General features: G+C 45.5%; 1 long non-coding RNA gene across 1 annotated transcript in view; it reads right to left on the bottom strand.

Annotated features, from left to right (window-relative positions):
* Positions 1–21,197, bottom strand: part of LOC309870790 — a 52,260-nt gene extending 31,063 nt beyond the window's left edge. Inside the window, exon 1 of the long non-coding RNA XR_014314814.1 lies at positions 20,700–21,197. This is a non-coding gene — a long non-coding RNA (uncharacterized lncRNA). The remainder of the gene's footprint in view (positions 1–20,699) is intronic.
* Positions 21,198–23,435: the final 2,238 nt, after the last annotated feature.

Below are 23,435 nucleotides of genomic sequence, written 5' to 3'. Positions count from 1 at the left end.
GAGGAGTATCATTAAAAACTTTTGCAAGAAACAACAACAAAAAAAGGAAAACACAGTCCCTGCCCATGAAGACTTTGTCACCTAGGAGTGAAAGGGAAAAAAAAGTGTGTGTGTGTATGAATGTGTGTGTGTGTGTGTGTGTGTGTGTGTGTGTGTGTATATATATATATATGTTTTTATATATTTGTATATATACATTCATGTATATTTATATGTATGTATACTTCTATATTTAGATATTCTATATTATATATAGAATCATCTAGCTATATATCTCTATCTCTCTCTATATAGAACCATTAGTGACAAGAAAGCATTACATTCGAAAGCCCAATGTAATAAAGTCTTCTTTGTTAAATAAATAAAATCAGAGAATATTATATTAGCAATATTCTTTCCTCTCCACTAATGAGAAATTCTAATTTATATGGATTTACTTCCACATTCTTTTCTGGCAGTTCTAAAGCTTAACTTCCAATTGATGATGTATGATGCAGTATTTATGTTTGTGAAGGTTGTAACCATAGCAGAGTAAACTGAGACTTTTTTTCCCCCTGGCCCCCTTTCCCTGGCTCTGCAGTTATGAGTAAAAACAAACAACAACAACAAAAAAATAAAATAAAACAACCCAATGCTTAGGGAGAAGCAATTTTAAAATGGCACCTCCATATTTACCTAATATAAGAAAACCTTATAATGGCATATGAGGTCAGGGCTCTAGATTCTCATGCATAAGAGTCCCATTAAGTCACTAAAATGCCTGCAGGGGACCTCAGTTGAGAGTCTCTGTAGAGAAATGAATGCAGTGAGATGTGTTTAATTTCAGAAAATTGCGGGGAGTAGTCTCAGCTCAGATAGGAGCCACCCATCCATAGAGGGAATCAGAAGCTCTCCCTCCCTCTCTCTTAACAACTGGGGCTGGGAGACAGAGGAGTAAGAACACAGGTGGAGAGTGGGGAAGACCTAAAAGCTTAGCGAGAGCTGAGGATAGCCAGACAGGGCCAAATAGGGAAGCCGCTGAAATTCAGACTGAGGACTTTCCCCATGAGTCATCACGAGAGGGAGTTCTTGAGTGTTCTAGTCTTAGTTTAAGTGACACAGCTTGTTCATCTCATTTAAGAATCCTTTCGGTCATTTCTCAAGTGACCGTCTTTGGCAACAATGATGTTGGCAGGAAGTAAGGAGGCATGGGTGTGGAGGGAGAGAGAATAGGAAAGAGGAAGTTGAGAGGGTGTGGTGGTTCAGTAGACAATATTTCTAAGGCTAAAGAAAAATATCTTTTTTTTTTTAAAGATTTTATTTATTTATTTGTCATAGAGAGAGAAGCGAGAGCAAGCACAGACAGACAGAGTGGCAGGCAGAGGCAGAGGGAGAAGCAGGCTCCCCGCCAAGCAAGGAGCCCGATGTGGGACTCGATCCCAGGATGCCGGGATCATGACCTGAGCTGAAGGCAGCCGCTTAACCAACTGAGCCACCCAGGCGTCCCTAAAGAAAAATATCTTGACAAATTTACAAATTTACTCTCATAAGAGAGTTTATCTATTCTGATTTCCCTGGGACAATATCAGGCCCTCTAAATGCAGAAGTGAAAAGGGGAGAGCAAACGAGTTCTCTTACTTCTGTGGAAACCTTTAGTGAAAACCTTTAGCATGAGTTCCACGGGGAGGTAGATGGCAGCCGTTATGCAGTTGAGCTGAGTGGTTTCCCTCCTAAGCTTGGAGCTCACTAGCTGGTCATTGCATCTGGCTTTGGTTCACAAATTAGCAATCCCACCTAGGGGGAGGTGAACACCTTGAGTGAACCTGTTTCAGAAGAACATTTCACCAGGGCAGTGAAGACTGATGGTTTGTATTAAGGGTTTCTGTGCCAGATGATTTTATATATGTTATGCCTTTTGGTCCCCCCAGTAACCCTGTGAAGTTATCATTTCTCAGTTATGGCTGTGGCTATAGGCTAAGAGCACTGCAGGTCACAAAGTCAGAAAGCAGAGAAGGATGTGAGCCTGCTTCTCTCTCCTTCAAGCCCAGTGCTCTGTCTCCCCCATTACTGTGAACTGGAGATTAAAAATGAACAAATCGAAGCAGAGGAGCGAGGTAAGAGGGAGAGGAAACACCAGGATGGGAATTCTCAGGGGAATAAAAAAAAAGAAATCTCAGAGGTTCGTCTTGCTGTTTAGATGCAAAACTAGATTTGGACCTCCCATTTGTGATGCCATGAGACCAGACCACATGGAGCAGAGGCTGGTGAATGTGCCGCTCTCCTCCAGAATTTTCTGGAAAAGTTTCTAAAAAGAATTTCTCCCTAGGGGCAACTGGGTGGCTCAGTGGGTTAAGCCTCTGCCTTCAGCTCAGGTCATGATCTCAGGGTTCTGGAATCGAGCCCCGCATGTGGCTCTCTGCTCAGCAGGGAGCCTGCTTCCCCCTCCCCCTCTGCCTGCCTCTCTGCCTGCTTGTGATCTCTCTCTCTGTCAAATAAATAAAATCTTAAAAAAAAAAAAAAAAAAAAAAAAAAAAGAATTTCTCCCTCAATCTCTCTGTCTCTCTTTCCCAGCCAGTGGCCCTGAAGAAGTCCTCATGATAGGAGCATGCTGAATCTTAATCCTGGGAGATTTATGACTGTGACTTCACTATGAAAACAACACTATTTTCCTTGACCTGTCAGGGGGCAAAAATTAGAAGAAGAATGTGAGGTTTACTTTTGACAAGGCATGTGGCTCATAATAGAGCCTCCATTACCGACTGGCTGATTTGTGGCTAAAATATGAAGGCCATGGGCTAAAAAGGAAAAGAACAGAGATAACGCAACAGAATTCCTGTTATCCCCCTCCAGAACAAGGAAACAAAGGGTAAGCTTTAGGAAGAGAATATAATACAGTTTTGTATATTTTTTCTGCATTAAGATGCAAGCTGGGTTTTGTATCAGTGCTCATAGGGTGGATCTCTTTTTCCCTGTTGTTATAACGATGTCTCTAGAAATGCATGACAGGTCTTCAGAGAAAGTCACCGACCACTGAATCACTGAAGATAACTGCACACTAACACAGATTGCACAAGGACTCGCTTTGATCATAATCTGCACCCATCAGGATTTCCAATCCACTGGCCAAGTAGGTGTAATGGCTTCAGGCAGTGTTAAGGCTCCCACAGTGTGACATCAGTGCGAAAGAGCAGTAGCAAGACTCCGGACTGAGAGTTTAGTCAGTTTGGAGGCTATGAAGCTCAGGATAGTAGCCTCAGCCCATGAAAGAGATAGACTCAGATCCTCTGAGGTCATGTTATCAGAGCTAGCAGAGAATCCCGGAGAGGGTCCTACAGGAAATAAGAAAAGCTCCATAGGAATTGGTGGGTATTTTAGGACCTGGAACTATGTGTCCCTTAAGAGCAGAAGCCATGTGTTATACCCAATTACATTCCCCCAATATCCACTATAGACCCCCACTCTGGAATAATGCACGTCAAGGGTTGGTTGAACATGTGAACTCTTTGGTTAATATTTATACCCACATGTGACCAAAAGGAAAAGAAATCCTGATGAGAAAAAGTAGTCTCTTAGCCTTTTCAGGTGGCAAAATTGTCCCCAAGCCCATGAGCTTTCTCTTTCCATGGCTGAAATCAGCATAGATTTCTCCACCTGGGTTAAGGTCAAGTTTGGTTGGCATGAGGTAGGTGCTTCAGTTTCTAAAACTAGAATGGTATGGTCTAAATTTAGTAACTGAAACCTTGACCTCTTTTTCAACAGAGAACTTTCTGCTCTGGAGATAGTTAACACTTAGCTAATCTATTCCAATCCATTTTGGAAGCCCGTCTAAGCAGCACATGAGATGTAGAGTAGAATGGCAGGATCCCTATCTGAGGGTAAAACAAAACAAAACAAAACAAAACAAAAATGCCAAAATTATTGTGTAGTTCTGACCTTCTTTTCCCAAGCTCCTTTAATAATTTGCATGCATTTCCATCAGTCCTTATCATATATTGTTTTCATTATTTGATTCTATTCATGTGAACTCTTGGTGGATATAGACAAAGTATAGTGCTTGGCATGTATTAGGGTACCCATAAACAGTTGCTGATGATGAATCAAAAAATAATAAATCAATGAAATTATCATATACCCTGGATAGAAATCTAGATCATTCCGATTTCAATCAGCTCAGTACATTCTCTTCTAGATAGGCAGAGTTTTGCAATACTTTTTCCACATCCGTTAAATCTTAGCATAAATTCCAAATGGCTTGGCATTTTATTATTTTATGGTCACCCCTACTGTAACAGCCAAGCTGCTCACAACTTCCTTCGAGAAAGAATTTGACATTAAGCTGTGCAAAGTGCAGTTAGCAGGCAGCCTCTTTCTCAGTGCCTTTGGATTCAAACCACAGGGGTAGAGTTGATTTCATGCTCTGCTGCAAGTCCTGGCCGTTTCTGTACAATGCAGGACTCCTCTAATGGGACAGTCTCTGTTCTGGACTATCCACTGGGTTTGCCTGAGGTTTTCCTCACCCAATTGTACTTCCTCCCTCCCTCCTTTCATTTCAGATAGCAGATCTGAATCACCAGCTGAAGACCTTCCCCGCCCAATACCCCCTTTACTTTTCACAGTCTTAATCTTCTTGTAAATCCCTTACCTGCTGTCTCTTAGCCCAGAGTCTGCTTCCTGGAGGATCTAAACAGAACCTCCCCCTCCCCCGCCACACACAATACCTCATCAGATTTGTTTTCTTCCTTAAATATGATGGGGAGATTTTATTAACTTGAATGTTTAGTGTCTCCCCACTATAACTGCAGCCTTATGGAAATGTGTCCCGAAGAAAACAGTTTATCGTAACAACAAAGCCTACTGCAACAAAGCCTACTGTGTTTTGGGGCCTCATGTTCATGCAAAAATGCCCTCTTGTGGGGGTAGCTCAACTAGAGACTGAGGCATTCTAAGTCAGTGCCCCCACACACTAGCTGTTCTGCAAGCCTCCTCAAGCTTGGATCATAGCCTGGAGGAAACCTGAGTGCTCCCCCGAGGGCAGGGAAGGGTTCCGAACATGTGGGGAGGTGATAATGAGAGCAATCATGTTTGAGTGAGGTTTATGAGGGCTTTCCAGTGGTGCCCTGGAGAAGTCTAGTGCTTTTCTCCCCCTTGGCATTTTGCATTTTTGGCACAAGATATGTTAAATCTTGGGATCTCACAAGCTATTTGTTTTGCCAAAGAACCAACTATTGCTTCAAGTCCTACGTTCCCTCATCTCCTGTTTTTCTGCCTTGCCAGGGAGATTGCTCTCATGTGGCTTCTGGTAGCCCCTCTGGTAGCCAACAGAGACAGGTGGAAGTTGAGTGAAGTATATAGCCAAGAAAATCAAAAGACCTGTGTCCTATTATCTATGCACTTGCTGCTTGCAATCTGGAATTCTTGTTGACTCTACTGGAACCCCCACCTCAACACATTATCATAAGGTATACCAGCTAGACAGTAGACACATACTTCTCACATTATATAATGCCTTAATGCTGTGCACTGAAAATACCAATTCCTTTAGCTGTGACTTTGGGTGCTTAATTACATGGAAAAAAGAAAAACATTTAAAAGCATCCATTCAGACATGCTTTAATTTAATGCACCAATAAGGTGGGCTGGTGTACCGTTTCAAGGAGCAGAATGCCTCCTCCAGAGAGCCTTTCCTTATCTCTCCTTGCCTTCTTCAGCCACTTCAGTTGTTCACCCACTGTTAGGCCCTGTGTAACTTTAGATGGCTTTATATAATTTTATGCCCTGTTTGGGAGTGAAAAGAACTGGAGAAGTCATATAGATCAACCTCTAACTGAAGCCAGGAAGCCCTTCTCATAAAGAGTAGACGTATCCTAAGAGTAGACTCTTCTCATAAAGAGTAGACATATCCTAAGCAGGCATAAGGTTCCAAAGTCAGCATGAAGGGTGAAATGAAGTACTGTTAACACCACCTTTGAAAATTGTAATATGACAGGCATTTGGGAAGTAGGGCAATAGGTAGAACCCTGTCTCTGATCTCACTCTTATCCCAAGGCACAAACAACCTTCCAAATGGAATGGCAGGGAGAATCATCTAAACTATGTCATCATTTTTAATTTGTATTTTTATCAAATATTTTATTGAATCAAACTTTTCTACAAGATTGGTCACAAAAATTATCAGTACCCCACCTTCACTTTCCCTTCACTAGAGGCAATGACTGACTCTCCATACAACTCTGAATAGCACACTTGTATTGCTACTTCTTGGTTTTTCATTTTTTAAGGCTTACTAGTTGACTTCCTGCCATAGAAGATGGAGAATTTAGTTCTCTTTCATCCCCTTCCCTGCTAACACATACCCTTCCAGTTCCTGCATTCGCCCACTGCAGTTCTACTATAGTTTTGGTGAGATCAATATTCAGTGTTTACATTTTTATGACTGTGTAAATAATGTTCACAGCTGAGCTATTTGATAAACTTTTTAGTTTCCTTTCATGAACAACTTTTTATTTTCCATGGAGCTAATAATCATCATATGTGTGTATTTGTAGATAGATATATAAATATATATATTTATAAATATTAAATATATATATATATATATATATATATATATATATATATATATATATATAGTCTTTTGTTTCCTTGGTTTTCTATGCACATATGCTAATGCAACCTTGAACTCTCTACCAGTTGTCCAAATCTCCTGCCAGTCTGTTTTAACACATCACATGGTATTAGCTTGGAGAAATATCCTGGAGCCCTCTAACCCGTTTATGGGGTCTGGCTACCCTTCAAAGCTGAATCAAAGCAGTTGTCCTATGTCATGCTTCCACATCATCCCAGGAGTATCATGACCCTTTTCTTGAGTTGGATCTCCTTTTTCCTGTACCCCATGCCTTCCTCTTCTTTGGCTTAGTCCTCCATTGGGGTAGAATATATCCTACAAAAACTCCCTGAGAGAGTATGAGGAGGAAATTAATTTTTTAAAATCCTGGATGTTTGAAAATGTCCCCCTTCTAGCCTCACCTTTATTGATGATTTGTCTGCCGTAGAATTTTTGGTTGCAAATCCTCTGCTTTCAGAAATATGAAGGCATGGCTTCACAGTTCTAACTTCCAACATGGCTTCTGGAAAAGATGATGTCATTCTGATAACTATTTCTTTTTAAGTGTGTTTTCTCCCTGAAAGCCTGTAGGATCTTAACTTTGTCCCATGTGCTCTGAAATTTCACAATGATTTGCAATGTTATGGGTCTATTTTTATTCGTTGGGCTGGGCACTTGCGTCCTTTCAATACGGACACTCATATCTTTCAGTTCTGGAAAAAGATTTTTTTTTCTTGATTTCGTCTCCTCATTTTGTCTCTTCTCTTTTTCCAGGACTCTTAGAGTTTTCATATTGGATGTCTTTGAGTCATTTTCTTCTTTTCTTAAATCTTCTTGGGGCAACTGGGTGGCTCAGTGGGTTAAGCCTCTGCCTTTGGCTCAGGTCATGGTCTTAGGGTCCTGGGATCGAGCCCCTGGGCTCTCTGCTCAGCAGAGAGCCTGCTTCCCCCATTCTCTCTGCCTGCCTCTCTGCCCATTTGTGATCTCTCTGTGTCAAATAAATAAAATCTTTTTTAAAAAAATCTTCTCTATTATTTCTTTTTGCTCTATTTGGTATGAGGTCCTTCAACTTTTTCTTTTAACACCTTTGCTGAGTTTTTCATTTTTGCTCTCATAATTTTTAAGAGCTCCTTTTTTTTCTCTGTGAATGTTTCATTTTAATAATGTTTCTTTTTCATTTGTTTCATGATTGCAATGTCTTATCTCCCTAAAGATATAAAGGCATAGAGTTAGGAAATACACACACCCACACACCCATTCTCTTCTTGACAAAGTTGCCACTTCCTTGAAATTGCTTTATTTTTTTTAAACTTGTTTTTTTAATAAATTTTTAATTATGTTATGTTAGTTACCATACACTACTTGCTTTGCTTTCTCTTTCATATGAGCCTTTCCTCATCTGCGTGATGGTCCTTGGTTATCTTTATAAAACTGGTTGGAAGCTTTAAAACATGAGTGGCCTTGGTTGAATGTTAGCTTCCTTGTAGGGTGATCTGGCTGGAACCCCAATATCTTGGGGTGTTTCCTCTTGAATTGGTCAGGTTTCTCAGATTAGACACGTCTATTCTTTTGCCTGGAGAGTGAAGATCTGGCTGCCAGTGTCCTGTCAGCTGACTGCTTCAGAAATTTGGTGGGATAAATTGGGCTTCCTCTCCACTTTCCCACAGCTACCCAAGGATTCAGCTTCCTCAGGCTTACCGTCATTCCTTCCACCATGTTGCTACCATGGTATCATGGTCTATTTCCACATTTTCCAACTCTCATCGGCTTATGACTTTAAAAAATTTTAAATATTTTGAGAGGTAGTGAAAATAGATGTATGGATTCCACTGATCATCTTAATCAGTTGGAATCCACTATTGTCTTCTCTCTTCATTTTTGGCTTAGTCACAACAACAAAAAAATTGGATTTATTTAAATAAAGGCTCATATGTTCTGCCTCCCCGGGGATTATAATGATATTTGTTGAGTACCCTCTAGTTAACAGTTATTTTTCTCACTCTCGAACTTAACTGGGTTTTCACCATGACCTAGTAAGGTAGCTATTAGTCCTCATTTTTAAGTATAAGAAAATCGAGGCCAAGAAAGGTTGAGTCTTACCCAGTTTCCATTAGTTGGTAAGGAGCTGAGACAAGACTCCAAACCAGATTTCCTGGTACAAATCTGACTTTTCTTTTATTATCACCTACATCAGGCTTTTTTGGCAAACACCTTCTGTAGACAACAGGCAAAGCACCCTCTCTCAGCAGGGATGGCTGTGTCAGGAAGTTCCTTCTGATTAACAGCTGAAAGCTGTCTCTTTAAGGTCTTCCCATGGATACTGGGTCTGCCACCTTTGGCTACATAGCGCCTTTGGTTTGTCTTCCCCATGCGAGGCCTTTCACTATTTGTACTCAGCTGTCATGGGGTATAGATGAAGGGCAGTGATGTTGTAAAAGTTAAGGAATTCTGAAGAGAAGAGGAGTGCTGAAGCTGTCCTTGTTCATGGCAGGAAGATGTGAGTGAGCTCCCAGAATCCTCCAAGAAGGATAGTGCGTGGACCCCAGCAGCGAGGAGGGGAGAGAGGCTATGGTGCATCTGAGTGTCAGGAAGCTCAAAAGAGGAGATCTTGCCTATGGGTGGATGGCACATGAGCCATGAGAAGTATGGAGAAGCTGCCTCTGCCTCCTGGCCATAACATTAGGTCATAAAAAAATCATGCGTCAGATAAGACACGGAGGTGGTGGAAAAGAGTGGTTATAAATGTTAAAGATGGGGAAGAGCTTATTATAAGGGAATCAGGTTCAAAAGGTGAAGTGAAAAGAATTGAGAAGAGAGTTGGTGAAAGGCAGAGTTGGGAAAAAGCAATCTCAGAACAATTCAAGGGTGTATGTGTGACCTTGAGTCAATGAAAAACCGTGCAATTCCTCCATCCCTGACCCCAGGCAATTGAGGAAAACACCAAGCCGCTGGAACCTTGCTACAGTCTCTCCCTTCTTCTGATGGAAGCATAGACTGTGGGGGAAGCCTGTGTCCTCACCTGTGGCATGCCCAGGCTCGCCACCTGGCCCACGGGGTTCTTTTCTGTCCATCACCGCTAAAGGCTCTGGCTAGAGGATTTGGTCTGAAGCCAAAGCAAATAGCAGCTGAGAGACACACAACAGTTGGTGTCTGGCTCTAATGATTCTGGCGCCTTCTTAGACCACCCCCTTTCCTCCAAAGAAGTCTGCCCAGCTCGATGAAAACTACAACTGACATGTATGCAGTGCTTTGGGCTTTCACAGGCACTTCCACGTATGGGGTCTCATTCTATCCTCCCGGCTGTGCTGGTGGTAAGTTTCATGATTCCCATTGTACAGATGAAGGAACGTCCAGCTCCAGCCCTTATAACCAAGTGACACTGAGTAAGTCATTAACTCTCTCTAAACCCCAACATTTTAGTAATCAAATGCAAATAAGACTTCTGCAGAAGTTGTTTTCAGTGTTAGATAGGATGACTTATGTACAGAACTTGCACAGAGCTGGGACCCCATAAACAATCATTCTATATTCCCAGTAAATGATTTACTCCAGTTCACTTACCCAGAGAAATGCAGAGTTAGGGTCCCCACCTGTCCTTGCCACTGAGGGGTAGGCCATTCCTTGAGGGAGAGAGGAGTAATTTATAAATATAGCTTCAGTGACTGTGACAGATTCTAAGGATGACCTCAGTAATTTCTTCCATCCCTAGGTACATGCCTCTTTGCAATGTGAGCTTCTCCCTTCCAATAAAAGGTTGATCTTATTTCCACTCCCCCTTGAATCTGGGCTGGCTGTGTGACTTGTTTTGATCAACAGCATGTGGAAGAAATGACCTTAGACGTTGAATGCCTGCTCTCTCCTTCTTGTCTGTGATTCCCATGTAAGGAAGGTCCAGGCTGGTCTCCTTGAGAATGAGCAACCACACAGAGCAACCACATAGAGAAATTCAGTCATCTCGGCAGTTTAAGCCATCATCACAGAGGCACCAGATGTGGGACTAGAACAGCTAGGCAAGGCGGCCCCTTTGTTGTCATTTCTTTGCTCCCCATCCCCTCACTTGTGGCTCACTGCAACTGCAACGTCCCCAGTGAGACCAGGAGAGGGGCTGCCTGATTGAGGCTGGCCCAATTACAGACTCCTGAACAAATATATGATCTTTGTTTGAAGCCACTAAATTTGGAGGTAGACTGTTCTGCAGAAATTGATGACTGATTCCTTAGATAAGACACTGGGAAAATGTCAGTAAAAGCGCATAGATACTGAAATCAGGGGGCACCTGTATGGCTCAGTCGGTTAAGTATCTGCCTTCAGCTCTCAGGGTTCTGGGATCAAGATCAAGCCCCACATCAGACTCCTTGATTAGCAGAGGGTCTGCTTCTTCTCCCTCTCTCTCTGACTCTCCTGACTTGTTCATTCTCTCTCTCTCACCAAAAAAAAAAAAAAAAAAAAAAAAAAAAAAAAGCAGATACAAAAGGTACTTTTTTTTTTTTTAAGATTTTATTTATTTATTTGACAGAGAGAGAGATCACAAATAGGCAGAGAGACAGACAGAGAGAGAGATGAGGAGAAGCAGGCTCCCTGCTGAGCAGAGAGCCCAATGCGGGACTCGATCCCAGGCCCCTGGGATCATGACCCGAGCCGAAGGCAGAGGCTTAACCCACTGAGCCACCCAGGCGCCCCCAAAAGGTACTCTTGGCATCATCTTTCTCCTTTAAATTATGTTTGATCTTCCACCATCTTGTGGTCCTTTTGACCAAAGTTAGAACTATGAACCTGATGAATTCACGAAGACCTGTTCTTCTGATACATGTAATTCTTCGGAGAAATGGACATAGTGTGATCTTATATCCAGGGCTCAGGCTCAGACTCTCATTGGTTCCTACTTCATCTTTCTAACCAATAAAGGACTGGAACATATATACTTGATAGAGGGTCTTGAGAATATTCCTAATGCCAAGTTGGGAGTCTGCAGTAAACCTTGGGGCCAAATCTCTGCATCCTTGACCCCTTCCAGTCTGTTTGAACACATGGTGAGAGCACGCTTGCCTCTTCATCCAATCAGCATCTCAGAGACTTCTCAATTGTTCTGGAGCAAATAACGCTTAGAAAAGAGGTACAGACCCAGAGAGGGTGAAAACAAGGTATTTTAGGATAGGCTTAACTGATGACTCCAGCCATGACCCTGCCTAGATCAACTTGAATGTTTCAAAGGAACTTTGTGCTGAAGAGTTTGAGATGATTCTGGAACAACTTCACAGTCAAAATGAAACATCCAGAGCAAGCTATTCTCTGAACAAGAAGAGCCGTGGTGTTCTTTTTAGGTCACTTGGCAGTTCCTGGCCTGAATTTGCCCCAGAACAAGGGCGAAGACTGAAGTGACTTCATGCAATGGAGAGCCGACCGCATTGTCCTTGCAAGCCAGAAAAGAAGCTGGCTTCAGAGAAATTAAAATCTGCAGGTCAATGGGAACAATGCTTGTAAAACATTCACCTGCTCATCAGCTCATCTTTAAGTAAAGTGAGAAGGATAATGTGAGTCACAAGCCAACTGTGAAGCTTACTTTGCAATCTGGGGTGCAGGTAGCTGTGTAGACTCTAACATTCCTCTCTCCCCTTCCTAGGCTGAGTCCTGGTGGCCCTGTCCCTAGTGTACTAGGATCTGTTGCCCTCAATCTCTCTCATACTCCTTGTTCTCATTGCCAACAGCAGCAATGAGGCAAAGGAGTCAGGGACAGCTGAAACGACTAATTTCTGAGCTCTGCTTTCTCTGTGCACTCCCTCTGTCCATGGAAAGCCGGCAGGAGACAGGGTGTCAGGGAGGGTGGCAGGCTGGGGGACCCCTGTTGCTCAATGCTGGGTGCCCAGAGCTGTGCTATGCAGCCTTCTCATTCAGCCCGCAGGCAGTCAGTTGCATGTATGGAGGCTCTGAGCGGTCTCTGGAGGAAAACACAGACCATTCGAAAGGACACCAGGGGTAAGGAAACCCAGCTCTAGGACTGGCCTACTGCCTAAGTTTACATGCAATAATAAATGAACATTTTGGGGCATACATTACAGTATGCTTTCAAAAGTACTTTTGATTAATTATGTGACATGTGTGATAGACAATGTATTATTCCTATTTAAGAGATGAAGAAGCTCAGAATCAGAGAAGCAAAGCCATTTTCCCAAAGGTACACGGCAAATAGAACTAGAATCCACTGCCTCCAACCCCTCTGCTTCTCCCACCATGCTTCACCACCCTTGGGTATTAACTTCTCTGAGCCCAAGCTCCAGCATCATTGAAATAATGACAATTTTACTGGGCATTTTCTCTGCGTGAGGTAAGCATGTTACCCCATGTTAGCTCATTTAATCCTTAAAATAACCTATGGGCAGAAACTATGTTTATCCCTGTTTTAGAGATGAGAGAGCTGAGGCTTACAGAGATCAGCAACCTGCCCAGCCAAAGCTCAAGTTCTAAGCCACCTTGCCATATACGTTCCCATTGGTGGTTGGAATGATCTTCCCCACCCACTTACCTCACCAGGCAATACTGAAGACAAAATTAGATGATGGATGTGAAAACACTGTTTGAAAGTCAAACACACAGGGCACAAATATAAGGAAAAATTAAAGAATCCCCACTTCTGTGGACTTTATACTATAACAAAGCCCAAACTTACTTCCAACAACCTGACATAACAAGTCCTCACTGACATAAAGCAGCAGACACAGTTCTAGAAAGGAGTTGCAAGGGAAGGGTGATAGAGGTCAGAAGTCCCAGTCCTGGAAGTAACTTCAGAGAGGGGAGTTTTGCTTAGGGGAGTTTTGCTTAGGTTGCTGGCAATAAAGCAGGGCACCGAACCTAAGAGAGGAGAAGAATTCTAAGCAGAAACTTTGGCCAGTGGGGCCAGGCTGCCCTGTGTAGGGGAATGCAGGCAGGAGTCCAGGCAGAGATGGAGATTCTAATAGAAGTGGCTAGAAGCATGCTTGAGGCCATGGTGATGAGTATGTGTGCATGTGTATGAGAGCATATGAGCACGTATGTGTGTGAGAACACGCATTCCTGTGTGTGTGAGCGCATGTGTGAAAGGCAGTGTCATTCTCCCTCCCCCCCCCCATAGTGTCATGCACAATAGCTTGCTTCCCCATTATCTCAAACACAGACCAAAAACTCATCTTCCACTAAGCACTTCTTGCTGCCACAATCCTTGATCCCCCACAGAATCAAAATATACTCTCTGATCTTGGCACTGACTCTTGCACTCACTTGTGGGCCTTTGCTATGGACTTTTATGTCTCTGTTTATTTTGTGTGTTTCTTGAGTGGCTCATGCCTTTAAAGGAAATACAGCAGCTGTGGCCTGTCATTATATCCCTTTGCTGGCCGTGGGCTGTGCTTGCCCTGCTCTGGGGATGGGTGAGCCTGGGCTTTTAATTTGCTGTGACAGGAGATAATTGTTGCTTGAGTTTCCACCTCTGAAAATAAACCAGGGTGGTGCTTCGTGGCTGGAAATCCACAGAGGCAAGCTCATCCCTGGGGCTTATGCCAGGGGAGGCTTAGCCAGGGCTCAAGTGGCTGGTCTCAATGTCCTTCACCCCCTTTCCTTTTCTGGATCTCCAAACGTACAATTAGTGTTTTCTTTAAGATCTCAGGATGGCAAAGTTAAGAAAGTTTAGGGAGATTTTCTGATAATGTGTGCAAGAATTCTAGAGGTGGGATTCTGTGAGATTTTAGACTCTGAGGATACAAAACAATCCACTCTGGCCTAATCCCCAGTTACAGCTGCATTCAAGTTCAAGCACATCCTAGCCTGTCCACCAGGGCTACACTCTATGCCTTTTTCTTCTTTTTAAAATATGATATCATGCATAAAGAATAGCTGGGCTAAGTCCCACCAAACAAAGCACTCTGAATTGCAAGTCAGGTCATGGGTTTTGGATAAAAAGCAAGACCCTTCTTATCTATAAAGTGAGGTATCTGGACTTGACCTTCGAAGGTTACCTCTGCCATAAGGAACCGTTTCTCTTGGACTCTGCTTGTCTCACTAGAGCTGAACTGAGCACCAGGTATTGTAAGGCTTGCATGGGTTGTACCAGTTAAGATGATATAAAAATGTCTGGGAGTAGTACTTTTTAGTTATGTCTTTGGATGAATATAATACAGAAGGAGAACCCACAAGTAGGAAAACTTGTGGTAGTAGAGAAAAGTGTGTCCATGAGAATACTGGCTTATATGTTCTAGAGCCCTGCAGAATAATCCTCCTGTGCTTTACATTTCTCTGTTCAAATCTTGTCCCTCTACTCATTAGCTGCCTGACCTTGGCAAAGTTCCTTAACCTCTCTTAGTTTCCCATCCATAACATGGAGAAGATGAGAGGTCTGCCTCACAGAGCCAAGGTTTAAGATAGTTTAAGTATATGGTTATTTACGCCACTAGCTAAAAATCTTAACTTTCCTCCTTTTAGGCACATGGTGAGACTGCATTTCCTTAGCCCCTCTAAGTTGGACTTATCAGGGTGACTTGCTTTGGCCAATGAAATGAGAGTAGAAGGGCTCTGTGTTGCTCTGTGCAGAAGCACTTAATAGCCAGTATAAGACACTGTCGTGAGCCCCCTACTACAGCAACAAGCAAGGCAGCAGATGGAGTAGCTGGAAGCTCTTTTATTTCAGGTTGAGATGTGAAGAAATGTGGAGTGGAGCCTCCTTGCTAACCTGCAGCAGACATTTAATGAGATCAAGAAGTAAACTTATTATTAGCTATTAAGACTTTGGTGTCTTTGTTATTGCAACATATACTGGCCTACCCTGACTTTAGTAATATACGTGAAGTGCCTAGCATAGCCCCTAGAACACACTAATCTAATAATAAATGATAGGTCCTATGTTGATTCTATGACAAAGGCCAGGACCGCTATCATTTGAAGCAACCACACAGAATCTAGCACAGTTCTGAGCAAACAAATGTACACTCTTTTATAGTGATCCTGGATGATGCAAAGTCATTGAAAGTTACCAGAACCCAGGAAAACACTGTGCCAAGGAAAAAGGAAACTCTTTCCAGCAGCTGGAAATAGAAGACCAGTACCTGCTCAAAGTGTAGACTTGTCACCAAGTTTTCACCAACCAGAAAGTAAGTAGCGGACAACTGGTTCCTGCCCCTACTCTCAGGGAAATTATTTCTGGGGCATAAGCCTAACACACTCTTTGCTCAGAGTAACAGGTAACGGATGCTGGGTACTTGATTCCAGTATTTGGCTTTGATTACTTAATGCAGGCACCAAGATCTTTGTTCACGTCAATACATGTCATGGGAATATCTTCCTCTTAAACTCAGTAAATTATAAAAGCATGAGAATCTCAGTTACATTCAAGCAAAGAGAGCCACAGTTAAAGAACCTCATCATGGGGCGCCTGGGTGGCTCAGTGGGTTAAAGCCTCTGCCTTCGGCTCTATGATGGGTTGGCTGATCATTTTTTTATAGTTCTATTATTGCTTTAGTTAATTCATTCAAAAAATATTTGCTTCAATCTTTTTCCTGTGCCAAAACCCCATTTAACTCTTCCAGTAACATTAGGGGAGGATCAGTAATATTGTTCTCATTTTATAAGTAATTAAATTGAGGCACAGAGACAGTAAGAATCTCAAGACCACATAGCTAGTTAAGTGGTAGAGTTAGGCTCGAAAGCCAGATGTAAAATAGTGAAGTCCCACAAAGTCATAGTCTACAGAAACGGGCACTTGGGGGTAAATTCCAAAAGCCACACACCTCCTAAAGAGAAAGAAGAGGATCTTTTAATACCCCCAGCCCACTCGAAAGCCCAGTGAGTATAAACTTGATGGGGTATTTAATATAGAAAGGTATGCTGACAAAGAGTGTGAGTCATCTCCTGGGCAGAAATACCATCTGTGCAGGGAATGTGTGGTTAAATAGGGGAAGTATGTCTCATTAAAAAGTATCCAACTCCCCTTGAAGCCATGCAGACCCAACATGGCAGCTGAGGACCAGTGCTCCTTGCTCTGGGGTCCAATGGATCCCCAGAAGGAGCATGCTGACTTGGGGCTCTAAACCAATCTTTCAACAAGAGTCCAAAGCTTTTCCAGTAAGGTAAACACTTTCTTGGGCCCCTTACCTTCTCACATCTTCATTACATCATAAAGTGATTCTACCTCAGAAAAATCATGGTTAGGAGGGGATTTTCGTTTTTAAGAAACCAGTCAATTAACAATGCACATAAAGATCACCATCATTTCTTGGACTAAAGGGGAGTATAAAGGGCTGAATTCATTTTATGAATTTCCTTGGTAAGTTCAGGCTTCAAGTTTTACTAATTGCTGCCAAGCTGGAGAATTAGATGCATGCATTTCATGGACTTTCATTCATGGGTTCAACTGTTATTGCTTGAGCACCACCGAAACAGGATATGGCTAGATTCTGCAAGGGATGCAAAGATGAATTTTCTGCCCCAAGAGAGCTTGCCATCTGGTAGGGAAGAGAAGGACCCCCAAGGGAGGTTCTAGAAAGGGAGGCCCTAACACAAAGTCCTAGCTGTCCAGAAGTGAAAAGGACTCTGGGGTGGACAAAGACCCCAGCCTGGGCATCAGGTCTTAACAAAGTACCTATTTCACAGGTAAGCCAGTGTTCTCAGGCGTCCCCAGTTTGATGTAATCAGTGAGGCATGTTAACATGAACACCTCTGTTTCAGTGCCTCTTGGTCTTGCCTGCATACCTACAGGACCCTTGCACTTCTCTCAGAGCCTCCCCTGGGGACTTCCTGAGGAGTCCGTGCTCATCCCCTGGGAGGGAGGGAGCTAGAGTCCTGTGACACAACCTGCTTTCCCGACCCTGGGCTGCAGCATCTCCCAAGTCCTGTCAGATGTTTCGTCTGTTTCAGCACAAAAGTGTGAAGACTGCCCTGCTCCCCCAAATTTCACAAGATGCCTCACCAGTAGAGCCCCTGAGCCTGACTTGCCCAGTCTCGGGCTCAGACTGTGATGCCTGAGCGGGGAGAAGCCCCAGGACTCTGCCTTTGTCTTGAATCAACCTCACCCACCTGAACCCAGATGCTTCTCTTTCACCAAAGGGCCCCATGCCCATCAGTTCCTTCCAAAAAAGCCTGGGACTGGGTAAGTGACCTTCCCTCCAGTGGCACTATAATGCATCACCAAGCCAAGGGAGGTTGGAGAGAAACAAATGTAAACTGGATGGGACAGTCAGCATGACCCAGGGCTGTGTCAGGGGAGCTGGGACTGTTGCTTTTCTCTGTGGTCACCCTTGCTCCCCATCACACAGGGGCTGGGCCCCACCAGCCCTGTCCCCAACTCTGTGGCTTCAGTGCTTTCTTGGTGCCCCATTCATATTTGCTGGTAAAAGCTGCAAAATAACACCATGACCAAATTTCAACTGTTTGCCTAGAAATATAAGCCAATTCCCTGGGGTTGTGAGGGGAGGCTTGCTGCAGAGGTTTGAATTTCCACTGCATTGACTCAAGCACCATGGAAGCCGGAGGCCCCAGTTTAGGAGAGAGCTGTCTACAGCGTGGTTGGTAGCATTTTGGGGACCAAAGAAGAAGCCCCTCTTAGACTAGGGCACAGTTATCTTCACCTGCCTGAGATGCTCGTGCTCACTGAACAGATCTTACTTAGGACCAACCGGAGTCATTGGTTGCCCGCTGACACCTTGACAAGCTTTCCCCCTGGGCTGAAAAGCACAGGGTGTATAGACATTTGTCTTGCGGCTATTTCGGCAATCTTCCCCTACAGCTGGGTTTTCTCTGAGGAGACAGCTGTTTAAAGCTCAGTGCAACACTTACTGACTTTTCTGGGCTTCTGTCTCTGGGAATATTGCAGTCACCAGCTTGAACGGACAACTCAAGACCTATGACTCGTTGTCTGCACTCATCACCACTTTGCCAGAGATCAAAGCTGCAAGGCCACGGAGACAGGCTTTCAGCAGCTTTTCCTGCATCCTTTGCTGATCAGAGTGACTTAGCACCTAAATATCATGATCAGCACAAGGACTCTTTACTTTAGCTCTCTGGTAAAGACTCTGGTGTAGTCAATGATTTCATGGTTTGAGTGTAGGGTTAATATGCCTTCCATGTGAATCTGTGAAGTGGAAGGAGGGGATGCTTGCTTGGGAAATCCAAAAGGCCCCCATCTAGTCCTGGGGATAGGTGGACAAGCACGTGGTGAGGAGGAAGCACTGGGCCTGGCCAGGTGAAATACAGCCTGCACAGTGGGAACGAATGGGATCCTTTGGCACCAGCTCTCAGGAGAGAGGGCTCTGGGGGGACAAAGCATCCCCGTCCCTGGCCTCACCCTCCTAGCTGTGGGAAGGATACCCATGCGATGCCCCCAGACAGAGGAACCTCCAGGGCAAGACCCAAATATCAGGGCTCCTGTGATCTCTCGGCTGACATTCTCAGAGAATGAACCACAACCACCACTGAAGCATTTGGGTATCTTTCTATGCTGCCCCTGTGGGGGAGAAATGTCTGCTCTGCACCTATACCTGCCCTTCACATTTAGGCAACCTGGGCACGAGGGCGGGGCAAAGCATGGGGGGCAGCTGCTCAGTGGAGGGGGGCTGCAGACCAGCTTTCCTGGTCTCTATGACCACAGCCCCCCAGGAGCCCCACGGTATCAGCTTTCTCTCCATACCCCACCACCACCTGAGGGCTTCCTGGATACCATCCAACCTGGTGCCAACCACTGCCTGCCTCACTCTTGCGGAGCTGCACGATCTCCCAGGGCCTGACCTGGCCTGCCTGGTCTCCTCTGGAAAGTACCTTCCCCATAGTGTGGACACGGCACTTGGACCAGCTGGGTCACCAGGGGGGTTCCAGAGGCCCCCAGTAGCAGTTTCATAAAGATTTGGTGGATGGATGAATGAATGAATAAGTGAGTGGTAGAACTGCAGCTCCACTTCCTCCCAAGTCAGACTGGGATGGGGAGGGGAGTGGTTTGAGCTGCCCACCACCCACTCCAGTCTGAAGACCGGGAAGAGAGACTTAGAACCAAGGGAGCAACAGGAGGCTCCTTGCCAGGGATGCTTTCCCCAGGGCAGCCGCTGTAGGGCCAGGGCTAGGTTCTCTTGTCAAGATGAGGGAGGAAGAAGCATCTCCTCTGAAGCCCTGGCTAGGGGCAGACAACCTCAGCATTTCCCCTTTTAGAGCCTGGATTGTGTCAGGGACACAAAGGACACAAGCAATGAATGTTTTTCCTGGCTCTCAGAGCTCCCTCACTGGTTGTCTGTGCTGGGATGATCTCCCTGACTACATGATTCCTACAACTGTCACCTAGGTTCGGAAGAAGAGTTTCCACACACCCAGACTCCATCCGGGGCACTAGCCTGTTACACTCAAAACATCACAAGGTAAGGCAGGAGCGCCCCAGGCTCCTGACAGTAAGCCTGCTCTGTCTGCCTTAAAGACAGAACTTCATGGAAGCTGGGTGTGGAGCGAGGGTGTGCGAAACCAGGGTCTTCTGAATCCTTCCGGGGATGCTGTAGCCAGACTCACCATGTGGAGTCTGGTAAGTGCCAGAGATGGAAAGGGAGGGATGGTTGGGTGGTATCACAGTCAGTTACAGAACTGAAACACGGGGCACCCGGTGGCTTGGTTGGCAAAGCACCCAACTCTTGATTTCGCCTCAGGTCATGACCTCAGGGTTGTGGGATGGAGCCCAGTGTCTGATTGCTCCTCACTCAGAGCGGAGTCTGCTTCTCTCTCCCTCTTCCCCTCCCCCACTTCTCTCTCTCTCTCAAATAAATAAATGTTTAAAAAAGAATCAGTCATACAGCCCGTGTGTCCCTGACTTTTCTAAATGCTAACTGGTTAAGACCAATAGTCCAGAGGAGAGTCGGGCAATGGCAGGAGCTCACTAAACAGTTGCTGACAGACCAGGACAGCCTCGTCCCCAGCTCCCCGGGGGCCCGTGAGGCAGAGCCCTCTTCCCAGCGGCCCAGGCAGATCCCAGCCATGGCCCTGACCCGCCGCGGTCGTGAGGCACAGGTGGCCTCTCCGCTTCAGACAGCCATGCCCCATGTGGGTCAGAAGAGAAGCTCTGAATGGTCACTTTACCGTGTTTTTCTGTTAAAAAGAGCAAACTCTGGATAGGAGCTCAGAAGGTTACCTCTTTCCCTGTGGAAAAATGGGCTCTGCCTCAGGAAGCAAGCTCCTTTCTTGCCCAGAAGATTCGCAGTCAAATGCTTCTAGGGGAGATTGTAACACTCCCGATGGTCAGAAATGTCTCTGGCTTCTATCCGGGGTTCAGTCCAATCTGAGGGGTCGGCTCAGGAAGGCTTGGGAGCACCCTGGCTCAGGCGAGCCCCGGGGCCGCAGGAGGAACCGCACGCAGCAAGCCCTTGCGCGCCTGCGGAGGCCGCCATGACAGGTACGGGGGTCTGAAGAGAAGGCAAAAGGAGAGATGTTTTTGTGGAGCCTTGGGCTAGCTAGAAACCCCTACTGACACCAGCCTAGTACTCGGTGTGACCCCCAGGGCATCTTCAGGGAATCTCACCAGTGTCCTCCAGCGGTGGTATTTGTCACACGCTGGCATTTCCGGCACGCCCCCTCCCCCTGACGCATCTTGGGGGCTGCCGGGAGCCCACGCAGCTACCCCGGATGTCCAATGTCGAGTCGGCAAGCTGGCGTGCTTAAGAAGATGTTTGGCTCTGACGTGGGAGCTCCCAACTCCTCATTCCCTCTCCGATGCGTTATCCAACCCCCCAAATCCACCTTTCCTGAGGAAGAGCTTCTCCAGAAAATCTCTTAGCTCCTTCCGCCGTCCCTACCTTGTGGGCAGCCCCTGGGTGACAGCACTCACTGCCATTTCATGGGTGGGGGCACCGCACTGCTTGCATAAAGTTCGCCTAGGGAGTTTGATTAAAAATCCAGATTCCTAGGTCCCACACCAGACGTTTCCTGTGTTGGAGGTGGGACGTGGGGAACAGGAACTCCTATTCAGACTCAATCTCAGGTGCTTCGAGGACACTGCGGGGGCTGGGAATCACCAACAGTTGGATTATTAAAAACTTCAAAAGTGCATTCAAACATCCTTGCCTCTGTTAGGACCCGTGGAAAAGTCAATCTGAGACAAACCCCTCCCCTCCCCGACTGTTTTGCTTCCTGACAGCTTTAGAAAGAGCAGTTCTCTCTTTTCCTAAAACAAGGCTGTTCCCTGGCTTCTTTATATATCCAGGACCAGCAGGAATCTGTGAGTGGCTCCAAAGCAATGTGGCCAACAAACCGCCTTCCTAAGCATTCCAGACTCCCACGGAAGCAGCTCTCAGCACGTTTTCAAACTGCTGGAAACGAGTGAGTTTTCCTTCAGGGCTCACGGGATTCCAGAAGCTTCTAGAAGGGCCTTTCCTGGGCTAGCAAGCACTCGCGGCTCAAGAAGAGGTCAGGCTTGATGCATATTGCAGAATAAACTGCCGGAAATGGCTAAATTCTCCAGATTATGTGAGGGACAGACGCTCCACTTTAAAAAAAAAAAAAAAAAAAAAATCAGGGGGAAGCCAGAGTGTATGTTGCTAGCAACAAGACTGAATTAGGTTCTTAGATTCTGCTTGTTGCCAGTGCTAAGGCAGGAGATAATTCATTTTCCTTTAACTAATCTTTCTGTTTACATTGTTTCTTTTGCTCCACAGGGCTGGCCCAGAGAAGCCCTGTTTCTTTGTTTTGTTTTGCTTTGTTTTTTCAGTCCTTGGTCAGTAGGATTTGGTCCTGTTGCTCCTCAGCCCAGGGAGCCCTATGGTGACAGCAGTTGTCCGCACAACCCAACCCAACCACGGAATGAAGGAGGAAGATAGCCGAGGGCCAGCACAGATCTGGTCCTGCACCTGCCCTGTTCACCAACACTGTCCCTGACCGTTGCCAGCTAGGCCTGGTGGGACTGACCTGTGTACTGGGGGTGAAGGAAAGGGGAGGAGGAGCCATGCCTGCCTTCCTCATATTTGGACACCCTGTCCTTAGCAAGGGGTTAATGCATATTGAATACGAAAACGATAGAGTGAGGGAACAACAGATGATTTCCAAAGTGGGCTGGATGTATTTCTCTCTCTCAGCCTTTTCACGCACTTACACACACAGAGTCGTGGGATGGAGTGATGGGGGGAGGGAAGGAAAATGAGAGAGGCAGAAGAGGGGGAGACAGGCGGAGGGAGAGACAATGAGAAAAGCACAAATCATAGATGTTGCCAGTGGGTAAAGGGAGGGCCCCGTCGCCATGGCTCAAAGACGCCAAGCCCATTAGCTGTTCTCTCTCTCTCTCTCTCTCTCTCTCTCTCTTTTTTTTTTCCAGCAGCTGCTCTCTTCACTTCATCCATTCCTTACACACAGTACTGAGAGGTCAGAGCAGGCCATTGTAAATGGTTCCAGGCTGGAAGGACAATGTCTGTCCACCTCACTCCTCACCCATGGTCTCTGGCCTCAGCATGCAGTGGGGAAGCAGGTGAATTCCACTTCTTTCCCAGGTTGGTACTTTTTCTCTTTAAACTCAAGAAGCCACTGGTTTGGCCTCTGGTTTGCCCACTTCATGGCATGTGGGGGCATGGCAGGGCCCCACATCTCCTTAGGCTTGTCAAGGGTTGGGAGAGAAAGCACAGGAGCCAATGCTCACAGGGCAACGAGGTGGCATCCAACACGTGCGACTTCTCCCTTCCCGATCTGCACTCTTCTTAGCAGAGGCAGGTCGGGGCAACGTCAGCTTTGTCCGTCCACGTGCTCATGGCTCTGTGGTGTGGCAGATGCCCTCCGTGAAGAAAGCTGCCCTTCTCCTGTGCAGTGGAGAGATCCTACTTTATGTACATATTTCTCCTTTCAGATAAGAGGAGAAAATTGCTGTTCTTTTGGCTCAAGCAAAAAT

This window comes from Mustela nivalis (assembly GCF_964662115.1).
Source record: "Mustela nivalis genome assembly, chromosome: 8".
NCBI lineage: Eukaryota > Metazoa > Chordata > Mammalia > Carnivora > Mustelidae > Mustela > Mustela nivalis.
This window is presented reverse-complemented; position numbering and strand designations above follow the sequence as displayed.